Raw genomic sequence first — 14,411 nt, forward strand, 5'->3', positions numbered from 1 at the left:
AAACAAGAAGTTTATACTGAAAGATCAAAGGGTTTTTCCATTTGTATCCTGTTGTTGTTTATGCTGTTGTTGCTGTTTTTAAGGGTGTTACAAATACTAAAGTATTTTACTTTCTCTCCTTGGAATAAAAGCTTTGCAAAATCTTTCAAAATAGGCTGGCCTTAATTTCTAAGTGAAAAAAAATATCAACCAGATTTTCTAGAAGTGAAATTAAATTCAAGTACTTTCTGTTTAACTTTTGACTCTGATCCATTGATACTGCATTCTAATTGTCCATATTATCTAGAAAAATAGGAAATGTCACCTGCACATCCTATTGAAGAATTCAAAGGACCGATGAAATGAAGAGCCCCCTTTGGCTTGGCAGAAATGAGCTGATCATCATTCACAGACATATTCACAGGAGGGATGCCTTTCGTCTGCTGAGCCAGGTTTCAGAGCAAATGAATGCAAAATACGTGACTACAAAAGATGTCAGTCATACAATTTTCCAATTATATTGGTGCATTTGTAGGAAAGTGTGATTTTGCCTCCACAACAAGCTCTTTCATTCATTGGTTTATTCTCATGACAAATACTGACCAGAGCATGAGAGGAAGAGGTTGGGGGTCCCCCTAGTTGAAATTTTCTCCCAAAACAGACTCCCATTAGAATATGAGTGTAAAATATCTGGGAAATCACCAAGGAGTTATGGGTCCCAGTCACATGGGACAAACAGATATTTAAAGATTGCTGCAGAAAAAGCCCTCAACCTGATGTGGATAAAGTGATTATTATCTATACTATAGCAGATTCATTTGGAGGAAAGGCAAACAAGGACAGTGGCAAAATGCACAATCTCTAGCTAAAGTCAGATTTCTCATGCATACAAATTCCAAGGATTAAAAATTATGGAAGTATGACCATAGGCAAGTTTCTTATTTTCTCTGTAATTGAGTTTTCATATTTATAAAATTTTGGATATTAATAGAACCTTCCACATAAGTCTTTTGCAAAGATTAAGGGAGATGATACCTTTAAAGTTCTTAGGAGTGCAGCACATGGTAAGCATGCAATGGCAGTTACCATTATTATGACTTTTCTCTGTGCAGTCACCTTTGTTCACCTTCCTCAAAATATATCAAAAGTCACCATTCATGATTAATAAATACTAATGAAGCACATACTCTGGCCACATAGAGCATTTGACACTTGGAACATGTTGATCCCCAAATAAGACTTGCCCTCAAGCATTTCTGAGTCTAGCTGGGAAGACAGACAACTAGAAAGACAATTATGACCCAATGTGGAAACTACAGTAAGTGGTACAATCACTGACAGCTGAAATATTGCATAGAAGTCATTCATAGTTTAGGAAGAAGATCGTAAGAACTCTTTAGATATAATGAGGTCCCAGCTAGAATATAAAATGAGCAAGAGTATGTGAGGAAAGAGAGATTATGTGTCTTTGAGGAATTGATAGTTCTACCCTGTGGGTAGAACCTAGAATGGAGATATAATGAACGTTGAGTGGGGAAAGGGATTAGCTGACAGATGAGTCTTGACAGCAAAACAGTAGTCCCCTCATTACAGGGTCCGAGGAGGTTCTTAAGGAATTCCTAGCTCTATCATTGAAAGAAATTAAGTGGGAAAGTAACATATAAACTTAAGGAAAATGTTCATGATGTATAGAGAAGATGGATCACCTTGGAGCTGAGAAGTGAGAAATAGTCCTGAAGGAAAAAAAAAAACTATTAGGTGGAAATTTCAGTAATATTAGAGAAAGAAGGTTTAGCTTGCATTTGGATGGTGGCAGTGGGGACAGAGAAAAAAACCTATTTCAGAGATAATCAGATAATAGCATCAATAAGAATCAGGAGAAATTAATTATGATTAGAGCTGAAGGATTGACAGGCATAAAGGGTCCCTCCCATGTTTCTAGTTTGGGTGAGTTTTTATGCGATCATAAAAATGTAGGCCCTAAGACTTCCCTCCCTTCTCCAAGGAGAAAGTCACGACTAGAATTTGGCATATGCATTTAAGGCAACCACTGAATATCCACATGGAGATGAGCCATAGCACTTGGAGAAGTAGGTCCAGAATTTCAAAGTGTGGGAAATCATGCTGGTAAAATTAATTCTTAAGTTTCTATCTGTTTATTTGGATGTCCTATGAAAATTGGTCCAGTTACCATCAAGCAGATGGAGAAGGTAAAATAACTCATAGAATCCTAACACTTAGAACTGTTAGAGACCCTGGGTGCAACTACCCTGGTGGCCCAGTAAAGAGCTCATTAACCTAATGGCACACAGACAGTGAATGGCAGAGCAGAGACTGGGAGTTGAAATCAGGCCTCCTGGCTTATGATCTAGGGCCCTGTCATTTGAAGTATAAAAGGTTCAGCCTCCAAGCAATCTCTTTTTTCTGTATAGGATATAAGGTACCTTGTTCCTATTTTAAGAATTCTTTTCAAAAGGAAGAAAAGGAAGAAAAAGCAACATGGCAATTATATCAGACAGACTGTGTAACCAAGTTCCTGCTAAAAAATTATAATTTCTTTTAGTTGTTTCTTTTAGTTTTCTTTTAGTGCCTCTATAGTAATCCAAAAATTACATCCCCTGTACTGATATACAAAATATGTTCAATAAAGAGACCTAAATGCCATCAATGTTCAATAGTCACATTTCTGAAAGCCCAAAAAGGTGAGCCTCTTTCTCCCTTACAGATTCTACTTTGGATTTTGAAAGTCGATTAGTCTTACCTTCTTTACCCATTGGATACTTGTTGCCAATTTCTATAACACACTCCACCCATCTGATTAGTCACTCAATAAATGACAACAGGAAAGAACATCACGGGGCCACTGAGCTGAAAACACAGTGATATCTGCAAAAAAAAAAAAGAAAAGAAAAGAAAAATAAAAGAAAGAAAGGATCATTAGTAAACTAGAGGTGGCAAGAATTGACAAAGTGATATACTACTAGACACTGGGGATGTGCAGCTGCATAAGGCAGACTTTTGCCTTAGAAGATAACAGTTCAGGTGTGCAAAAAGGGAGACAAACACATTATTACAATTGTGTGAAGAGTGGGAAAATTTTGTGAGAAAAACTACAGGATGGTGTGATGAACCATATGTAAATTTGGTACTTTGATAACACAGGTAAAAGCAGTCCCACATCCAATTTCTTACACTATGATGTGTACTTTATACACATTTGTTCTAGCACCAATGTCTAATCCTACAGGAGCCTAGTTGGCCACCTGCGGGACCATAGCCCTGTCAGCTGCCTGTGGGGATATGGCCCTGTTAACCCAATATGGGGTTATGACCCAGTTAACTCCTTGTGGGGCCATGGCTCAGTCAGTCTCCTGTAGGGTCATAGACCCCAATGACTTAGAGCCAATTTCCACTAGAACCTACATTCTTAGTCCAAACAATGCCTCCCCTCCTACAGTGAGAAACACTATTCTGATGATGCCAGAGCCTTATGAAATGAGAAACTCAAGGATAAATAGCAGCAATGGTGATGGTCGTGATAGGAGATGCCATCCCCACTCCAGAATACCAGATCCCTGGACAGACAGAGCTGCGACTCTTATCAAGGCTATTTTTTCTTTCCATGACACCACTCTCTGGACTTTCTTTGTGGAGGCTGTGCTCTGCCTGGATTCTGTTCTGATTCATCTTTCTATCTCCCAAAATGTCTAACACATTCCCTAGCCCAGAGCATCTGTTCAATGTATATTTGTTGAATGAATGAAGAGAAGAATATGGAGTGTCTAAACAGCTGTCGTCTTTAAAAACTGAGGCACTGAACCAAAGAAGGTGCCAGCTGGCATAGCTTCCCTAACACAACAGCATAAAGGAGTTCTTGGATGTCCTTTGTTTCTAAAGCTTCTACCTTCTAGGACCAACTCAGTCTGCATTAGCGGCTTAAACAGCTTTTTTTTGTTAAACTTGACTTTATTTTTTTCCAAATATACTTTTCCTTGCCTCATCTTGCTTCCAGCTAACAGTTCCCCACACACAAGACCTTCTCCAAAACAACAAACAAACAAAAACCTTTCTTAGTGAAGAGTTGTCGATGAACTGTAAATCTACTAAAATTCATCCATAGCATCTGGTGTTGATGACTTTAGCAAGAAGAACAATGAAGCTGCCCTCTTGTGTGCTATTCTCCAAATGCCAGGACAGAGTAGCACTGTGATTATTCCCAGATGCACATGGAGTCATGGAGGAAAAGCTATGTGGAGATGTTCACATAATGCATAACGTATGAAGAAGAACCCTACTTGACAACTACATTACATGGTGGTCTGCAAAAATGACCCCACCAATGATCCACACCCTCCAGATGTCATGTCTTTGTGTAGTCTCCTTCTGTGTGAATCTGAGTTGGCTCTGAGTAACCAAAAAAAAAAAAAAAGAAAGAAACAGCAGAAGTGACAGTATATGAACAGTGGGGAGGGACCCCACCCTGCTGGGTCCGAAAGGCAAAACACCAAACCAAATAATATTATTCTTGAGTCTTAAGATCCAATGTCATTTGCCTTGCTACTTAAAATGCTTGGAACTTGTCATGAGTTTCTTTATTCCAATTTCTCACTTTTAGGTTGGAAATGTCTATCTTTTGCATGCACTACCATTATATTGTGAAAGCAAATAATTTACTTGGTTTCACAGATTCACAAAGACAAAGGAATTTTTCCTCAGAATGAATGGTACTTTGAGTATCACCCACAGTGGTTGAGATGGTATTTAGATGAAACTTTGGATTTCAGCTGAAACTAGTTAAGATTTTGGGGGCTGTTGAGAAGGAATGAATGTATTTCGTATGCAAGAAATGTATTAATTTTGGAGTCAAGGGGTGGAATATCATGGACTAAGTGTTGTGTCCCCCAAAATTCATATGCTGAAACCCTAACTCCAAAGTGTCAGTATTTGGAGGTGAGTCCTTAGGTTTAGTTGAGGTCATGAGGACAGGGTTCCCATGATAGGATTATCATGCTTAGAAGAAGAGGAAGAGAGAGCAGAGTAGGCTCTCCCCAATATCCCACCTGCCATATGAAGACACAGTGAAAAAAATTGCTGTCTGAAAGACAAAACAATAGCCCTTATCAATAACTGAATCTGCTGGTCTCCAGAGCTGTGAGGAATAAATGTCTGTAGTTTTAGTCCCCCAATCTGTGGTATTCTGTTATAGCAGCATGAAATGACTAATAAGACACCTTATAGGCTGTCTTGTGCTCTTTGAAAGTTTGCTCTTGGAGGAATCAGCTGCTACGTTAGAAATTCCAATACTCTACATCACCATGATGGGAGGAAGCTCCATTTAGCCAGGTGGAGAAGCTACAAGGAGAAAGAGCTGTCAGTCCATCTCCAGTTCTTTCAGCCATCTAAGCCAAGTTGCCAGAGAGGTGACTGAAGACGCCATTTTGAACACTGAATCCATTCAAATTTTCATAGAACCCAGCTATTTGATGACGCAGCCGAAGAGACCCTAAGTAAGACCCACCTAAATGAATTCACTTGACTCATAGAACTGTAAAAGATAATAGTAAATTGCTAGAGGTCACTAAATTTTGAAGTAGCATTTTACTCAGCAATAGATAACTGGAATGTTACAAACAGGGATGAAAGAGACATTTGCTACATGCCTTACCAATGTACTTTCTTCAAACACATATAACCACCCTGGATAGCATGAACCCCATCTCACTTCATGACTCAAAGCAGTAACACTTTCTGAAGGTGTACAACCACTAATAACCAAGGTAGGGCTGAAATCCAGCAGTGCAGACTTCCATAGCCCATGTTTCTTCTGTTTTCTTCTCCAGTCTTCTGTTAATAGTGCAGCTGTTACTGCGGCCAGAATGTTGAAAAAGGCTTACTTCTCAAATCTATAAAAAGCTAATTGAACCCCCCAGCTTGCTTTGCAGTCTTTACCTCCTTGCAAAATGTGTCCTATAAAACTCCTTTCATCAAAATCCTGCTCAGTCAATCAAACGCTTTGGAAGAAAAGCAAAATTAGATGGTGAATTGTCTATGAATTCTGATCACTGCAAACATTTAAGAAAGAGGAACTGTGGATTCCATGAAAAAAAATGCTGGTATACAATTGAATCATGTTTCTTAGAAAGAAAAAATAAATGGACATAAGAAATCCAAGTTGCTCTTTGTGCTTTTAACACAGTTGAGGGGGCTGCGAGGGTTTTGCGGGTAATCTGCTGATCTATTTCTGCATGGGCCTTCTTGGTTGGAACATTCATTTTCCCTCATCTCCCCACTCCAAATCTTATGACTCCCCAAGATCTGGAGTTATGAATTTCCTTCGAAGCCAGTAAGCTACAATTCAGCCTTGCTGTATTCACCCCTATCTATTCTTGAGGTTTCTCTCCTTCATTTTCCCAAGACCTTGAGCCATCCAGGACCATCTTCAAGCACAGTGCCATTGTCTTCTATTAGCCCACACAACATTGTGTCTGGCCACTCACAGAACTGAGCCTCTTAGAGGCACAGACACCACATGCCATTTATTATTTCAAAGTCGAGTGATCAAGAAAAAGAAAACCATGAAGCCAAAAGTGTATAGTGAGATGAAGGAAATATTTGGTGAGCGTATCAAAATCAAGGACAAAAGTCAGAGAGTGATTCAGGTGTGATCCCTTTTGCAGGTGAGCTCCTTTTTGCTGAGCTCTGATTGTGTGGAAGTCTCAGTATATGAAAAGTCATGTCCTTCCTTTTGCTGTTTTTCCACTCTTAAAATCTCCACTAAAATGGAAAGAGTTGCCATTGAGAGGAGCAGCATAGTCTGAAGAGATAGTGATGATGCCATTTTACAGATGGAGAAACTGAGGCTAAATGGTATATGCCCCAGCATACAGAGCAAGGAAGCAGCATAACTGGGCTAGATCACTAACAGCACCCCTTCTTTTCCACCAGCTTTAAGAACCTACAGCCAGACCTACTTCTCAGGGCAAATCATGTCTATTCCTATGGTATGTGACCACAGATCATTTCAATTTTGGGGTATAATAGCACAACAGGGAATTTCATATATTTTGGAACAGAGCTGATGAAAACAAACTATGAGTAAATGTTTATTTATTGCTATTCCACAAATAAGTGAAATATTAGACTTTTGAGACTTATTGGGTGAAGGGATTGAGCAATGACCATACACTTTTCTGACGGTCTAGAAATACCAAGTTGTTGTGCAAATACTGCTCTGTGCTAGTCTTGCTCTACAGGCAGGAGAAGGGGCCACATGTATTGCAGTAAACCCTGGGTGCCCTGCAGATAGGGCTTCTTCCTTTTCTGGGTGCACGTGTTTCTGACATCATTGAAAGGATGATTAAACTCAGTTAATAATCACCACTGGGTGTTTTTCTTTCCTGCTATTGACAAAATTCCAAAACCATATGGTGAAGCGTATTTTATAAGACAGATTGCAAATCATGAGCTTTGTTTTGTTTTGTTTTTGTTTTGAGTTGGAGCCTCACTCTGTCGCCCAGACTGGAGTGCAGTGGCCGCTCCCGGCCACCGCAGCCTCGACCTGCTGGGCTCCGGCGATCCTTCCACCTCAGGTTCCGAGTAGCCGGCATTACAGGTGTGTGCTACCACGCCCGGCTGAGTTTTTGATTGATTGTAGAGATGAGGTCTCGCTGCCCAGGCGGGTCTCGAACCCGCGGGCTCAGGCAATCCACTCACCTCAGCCTCCCAAAGGCTGAGCCACCGAGCCCGGCTTAAATCATGAGTTTTTTTAAATGGGAGAAGCAGTAAGCTTTCAAATGTGAGAGAACAAGACTTAAAATCCAGGTTTTGCTTCATCCAAGCTAGTTTGACTTTGGGCAAGCAAAAACTTTCTGAGCTTCAGTTTTCTCACTATAAAATGAGAATAATAACTATTTTGGAGGATTACTGTGAAGAATAACGATATTAAGCGCCACGCCTCACTTAAAATAAACAGAATAATCAACAGCTGTGTTTATGAATAGATATACATTGTGCTTTTGCAATTGTGAATGATTAAGCTTTACCTTTTATTGCATATTTACTAGTTGCAAAGTCCTATGACAGATGTGCAAGGTTTATATAGAACCAAAATTTATAGTAACATACTAACACATGCACATGTTACTATGTTTGCATGTATGAATATGCAATCCTCTAGCATATATTAATATGGTTAATTAAATTGATATTAATCTGTAAGAATTTTCCACACCATTCATTTTTTCAGATGAGGAAACTGAGTCTCAAAGAAGTTCAGAAATTCCTCAAAGTTCCCTGGCTCAGCTAAGACCTCAGCACCTGCTGTGTGGTTACGAGCTGACCGCTGCCCACAGTTCATGGGTCCCTGAAAAATCTCTACGGCTGACTCCTCATCACCTGTTTGAAAGATGATATGTAATGTCCATCCGTAATTACAAGAAAACATCCATAAAGAGTTTCTGGGCTCCAAATGGATTTGACACAGTGGCCTTTTACATGAAACTCTTACCACGATTAGATTATCTTTATTTCTCTTTAGTAGTTTCTCTAAGTAAGCCATGCTTTCAGAGGCACCTAATACAAAGTGACAACCTTCACCATTTTCCAAAGTGCCAATGGACAGGCGTAGAGAGAGTCCATTGTCACCATGGTAATTACTGCACAATACCTGACGGCCAATGGACGGTCAGGAGGCTCAGGCAGCCGCTGAATCCGGCATTGTCCAAGCCTGATAAAAAGACTAGAGGCCATGAAAAGCCGGGGAGCGAGATCTCACAGCTCTTTCCCTGGGGCCTGAAAGGCCCATTGTGCTACCACCATAAATTCTGGGTTCCCTGGGCACTTGACAACTGAAGCCAGGGACAATAGAATTCTTGTGTCCAACAAAACACTCCTTGTCCAATGCCGTTCTTATCAGCCGCATTTACAAATGTCTTTCGTTGTACCCAAATAATTCCCTATTAGAAGGGCTATTGGAAGCAGAACTAAATAAATATTCACAGCCTTTGTAATATCTTTGGGAAATGAATAAACAAACAGTCATCTAGCATATGAGCAAACCTCCTGCTACTCACTACATTTTATTCCTATTTCTTGCCCAAATTATGTAGTTTCACTTTCTCCCTATAACATATTAGCAATTGCAATGTTGGAAACTCTGGTTTTATTTGCCATCTACTATATGCCACTGATATTATTATTATTGCCTTGGTGTTTCTACATGCAGTTTTTTTTTTTTTTTTTAATTTTCCCTACATCACTGGGAGGGGCTTGTCTTATTCCATTCTTTCCTTTCCAAAGAGGAAGGAATTAGATCTGAGAAAAGTCTTGACCACGATAACCAAGCTAATTAGTAGCAGAATGGAAATTCCAATCTACATTTGCCTGGCTCCAAAGGCCTGCCCTTCCCACTTACCATGAGGACTTTTTTACTGGACAAAAAAAAAAAAGGAAAAATAAGAGGGACAATCTAAATGTATCCACTATAAAAGTTGCATATATACTTATTTATGAGTTTATGTTAACAACCTGGAAACAGCTAGAAGAGAATGAAAATGACAAGCTTTCCTCTGAGAAATTTTATTTTATTTTTGCCTAAAATGCTATGTTTTACTTGTTTAACTTTTTTAAGTGGAGAGGTGGCAAGCAAATAAAATAAATACAAGCAAGCTTCAGAAAAGTTTCAAGGATGTCCATATGGTCACATAGGAAAGTTTTAGATAAGATTAGTGGAATAAACTGAGCAAGCAGGGTAGACACAATCATATATGCTCCAGAGCAATAGTAACTTCTTCTTTTTATTTTATTTTAAATATTTTATTATATTTAGTATATTTCATTTTACTTACGTGTTTCCTTGTCATGAATGGATAAATATTTAAACATAGGAAGTATTGCACATGGCCAAGCAGAAACTCCCTTTGCAATGGAAGCCAACAACTAGAAGGATGACAATTTTTATACTAAAAAGCTGACAATATTAAAACTCTAAATGATTTCCTATCAGATCAGGAAATGTCTACATTCATAAACACAACCTGTGCATCTTTCCTTGGACTATCCTGGTCTCCCGTGTCCTCCTCATCTCCTGCCACAGTAAGTCCTGCTGGTCCTGAGCCCAGCAGGCTTCACACCTCTGTGCTGCTCTGCATCTGAACTCTTCCATTCACTGTTAGTGTGACTTTGGTGGAAATTCTTCTTATTCCCTGGCGTGAACTTAAAGAACTTCAAGATTCCTTAATTGTACCACATTGCTTTTTAATTTCTCCCACAGGTAGAGCTCTTTGTTATTTATGGTTATTTTGCTTCGTTAACCTTGCATCTGGGGAAGCTGTGAACTACTTGAGGGTAAAAATCACATCTTATACTCACTTTTTACCTGGCATGGGTCATGCTAGTCCTCTATAGGGCTGGCTTATTGAAGAAATAGATGAACACAAGTAAAGAACAATCACAAAACTATATATTTTTTTTAAAAGATTGAAAATATATATTGCCTTTTTATCAATTTGATGTCAAATGACAGGAATAATTTACAATTTGTTTTCAAGGACTATAATGATATACTCACTTGGCCCAAATTATTCAGCTTTGATAAATGCAACGTGGCACTGTTTGGTTTGTTTTCTATAACAGTTAAAATCAGTAAAGTAGGATATCATTTTGCAAACAATAGACTATTAACAAGAAAAGACTGGGAAACCAAAAGGCATTTTCTGACTGGCATTAAATGTTTGTGCAAATATTACGTTTGAAAATGTGTGATCAATATTTTCTAAATACTTCACTTGCCAAATGAAGCGTTTAATCATCTTTGAGGACTTAAGGCATGAATGCAGTCATGCACACATGATGCTAACTCTTTCGGCATTTCTCTATCTCTAGGAATGTGTATATTCCGTAGACACAACTTAATCCAAACAGACAACGATCATTACTAACGTTTATTGAGAGCTTACACTGGGCCAGGTTTTTGGCTAAGTAATTTCCTACAATATATAACTTAATCTTATACCAATATTATAAGTCAGGTATTATGACTTCCTTTGTCTCATAACTATAAAATTGAGGCACACACACACACACACAAATTAAAGCTGTCCTCAATCACAGAGCCACTAACCAGTGAAGCCAGAATTTGAACACAGGCCGTTAACATCTATAGCAATTCTCCCAATTGCTATACTCAGCTGCATTCTTCAGCTATAAAATAAGGCACTAATTTAGGAAAGCTGTCTTATGGTTTAAAGATACATGACTCAGAACTATATACTTTACCAGGTTACTAGACCATCCAGAGAGAACAGCTGTTAACAACAAAGGAAAATCTACAAAAGTAATGATGAACAATGAAGACTTTTGGCCACACCCAGGTTCTGAGAGAGTATCTCTTAACACTTTACCAAATCTGGGCAATTTCCAGACAACCAAGGAATCGACTTATTTGCAAACTTCCGGAGTATGCAAATCTCCATATTTGCAAAATCAAAGCGTATACAAACACACACACTCAGGCACACATACACTGCAGAGTAACTGCTGTGTGCCAGAAATAAGTCACAGCCTGCTACTATTTTCTCATAGTAAAAAAAGCAAACTGCACTGTCTGTAGAAATACGATTGGTTTATGATATAATAGGAGAGAGTTCTCTCCGGGGCCATTATACTCAGAAAGAAACAAAACAAAATTTCTCAAAATTAAGTGGGACTGTCCTTTGCAATGTAAAATTAAGTTAAGGAAAAAAAATGCTGTTTTGCTGTTTATCATTTCAATGATACAAGTTGTGCAAACTCAAATGGTCTATAAGCTCCACAAGGACAAGACGTATGTATGTTTTCTTGTCTCTTGTATATCAGGCAAGCAAAGGTACAAAATAAATGCTCCAAAATAATTTTTGAACAAACGAGTTAGTAAATAAAAAAGGGAGTCTCTGACATTGTGGTCTCACCTATTCGCAAGTGTTTCTGAAGTGCTGCAGAAAGTGGGAACTGTGATTTTCTTCAGGCACAAACTTGAATTTGGCCACAGAGGGGCTGACGTGAGCCAGGGAGAGAGCCTAGCAGGCATTCTGCATCACTATCACCCCTCATTAAATACACTGGATCCATTCAGGGCCGGCAGGGGAAGCAGGCCACCAAAATGTTTCAGTTTTAGTTTGCTGCTCTTTATTAATGGAAGAAAATTCTTCAAAGTATGCACAAGTGTTGGCATTCTGAAAGACCTCTTTAAAAGACACTTGTCCATATCAGGAGTTTAATATTCTCATAGGAAGTTTTACCGAAGCTGTTCTCCCGTGTTTTACCTCCAAGGCACATACATGCACACACACACACATACGCATTCTCAAAGGTCCATTTGCCCCTTCTTTTCATTAAAAAAAAAAAAATCCTTGAATGGTTACAAGTGATGACTATTTCTACTAACTCTATTGTTAAGAACTGAAATGAAGAGGAAAAAAAATCACTGTCAACATTTGTGTAGAGTTGGGCCATCTTACCAAACTGGGCTTGGAGCATGAGTGTGGCAATGACAAATGATCTTGTCCACACATAAAGAGATATATGCAAGCCGGGCTCGGTGACTCAGCCTGTAATCCCGCGCCTTTGGGAGGTTGAGGTGAGGGGATTGCCTGAGCCCGCGGGTTCGAGACCCGCCTGGGTAGCGAGACCTCATCTCTACCATCAATCAAAAAATCAGCCGGGCGTGGTAGCACGCGCCTGTAGTTCCGGCTACTCAGAAGTCTGAGGCGGAATGATCGCTGGAGCCCAGCGGGTCGAGGCTGCGGTGGCCGGGAGCGGCCACTGCACTCCAGTCTGGGCGACAGAGTGAGACTCCGACTCAAAAAAAACCCAAAAAATCAAAGAGATATATGCAAATAAGGGGCTCATAGGCCTTGTGAGGTTTTCTGCAATATTCACTTATTAATTCTTTATCTTTCAGCTTCTGAAACACAATTTTAAAATGTCTTCTTGGCTTTGACATCTGCAACTGTCATATATATACACACACACAAACACAGATAAGATGTGTCTGTATGTATGACACACATACACATGCACAAACACACACACATATATGTTTTTCACAAGGTGATCATTACTCTCTGGAAATATTTCTGTCACATTCCTTATCATATGGTAAATAAATGAATTTTGGCTTTGGGCCCCAAGGTAGATCTGAATAGTAAGAGTCTTTCCTACTTTGAAATGACAGAATTTTGTAACCAGAATAATCAATTCCCCTGGCTAAAAAAAAATCCCACCTTTCTCTAGGGGTGCTCTGACCACACTCTGGGAAACACTGAGCTAAGAACTGTTGCCTCTCTAGTAGTCATCATGAGTCTGTGACTTTAAAAACCAAACTCAGTACCATGATGAAGGTCATCTTTCAAGGAACACTGCCTGTGCAGAAGGCTTTGAGGGCAGAGGCAGTTTATTCTTCGGCTTTCAGGGTGATGTGTAAGCACAGCCAGGTTTCAGAGTCCCTGGCAAGAGAGTTGTCTTAGAGAAAGCCCAGAGGACACTATCTAGGAGCTAAACCAATAGGGCATGTCACCCAGCAAACAAAAGGGCCATGCTATGGAGTTGGACAGACCCTGACAAAAGATGGCATCCCTGATGAGTTAAGGACCTCTAATTCCAGCAGGCTGGTTCTTATATGGGTGTCTGTGACTTATTAGTTCTATGACTTAGAACTCTGCTTCCTTACTTATAAAGTGGTCATCATAAAAATTCACAGTGCTGCAACAAGGATAAATGAGAAAACGTGTGCAGATTATTTTTCTGGCATACATTTGCTATTCACTTAATATTAATTGACATCATCATCAAAACACTATCAATATTTGTTACAAAAACAATATAAAGAAATTAGTGTAATGCCTGACACAACAGGAGCACAACAAATTGTTATACTTGCTATTGTCCTAATGACAATGAATCAGAAAACAGACAAGTATGCTTTCGACCCTGATCTCAGCAAAGAGAAAGTCTCTGTTTGCAGCGATTCCAGAATTAATCCCTATTTTAACTAAAAGAAGGCAGCCCCAGGCTCAGAGTGGATTCAATTACGTTGTTTCCCTTTAATTGTGTCTATTTTTTGGGCTGCCTCATATTTATGACAAGAGATACTGGCTTGCCATCAAAAATAGTAGCATAATTTTCTTCAAAGTTATTTAAGAAAATTTAGAGAGCCAAAGGAGTCAAAAGAAAATATTAAGTAAATAATAGTATGAGTGGTATTAAATACTGTGAAGACAAAACCTGGATGACTGAAAGGTGGGCAACAGTGGTCCATGGCATCACAATCATTTTATGGACAGGGAGACTGAGACCTTGAGAGGAATGTGCATGAGGAGCAAAGCCCGCAGCATCTCAGAGGCCACAGACCCTGCCTCCACCTTCCAGGGTCTCTGTGCTGCGTCTATGTGAAAGGA

The 14,411-nt window shown here is 39.4% G+C and overlaps 1 protein-coding gene across 3 annotated transcripts in view; it reads right to left on the minus strand.

Moving 5' to 3' along the window:
• CDH11 (cadherin 11) overlaps nucleotides 1-14,411 on the minus strand; it is a 163,882-nt gene that overhangs the window by 90,356 nt on the left and 59,115 nt on the right. For all 3 annotated transcript variants that reach the window (XM_021711664.1, XM_021711665.1, XM_008056680.2), the window contains exon 2: nucleotides 2,741-2,865. The gene's annotated coding sequence lies outside the window, so the exon portion shown is untranslated. The remainder of the gene's footprint in view (nucleotides 1-2,740; nucleotides 2,866-14,411) is intronic.

The sequence above is a fragment of the Carlito syrichta genome, unplaced genomic scaffold (genome assembly GCF_000164805.1).
Source record: "Carlito syrichta isolate Samal-C Ts95f unplaced genomic scaffold, Tarsius_syrichta-2.0.1 Scaffold302446, whole genome shotgun sequence".
NCBI lineage: Eukaryota > Metazoa > Chordata > Mammalia > Primates > Tarsiidae > Carlito > Carlito syrichta.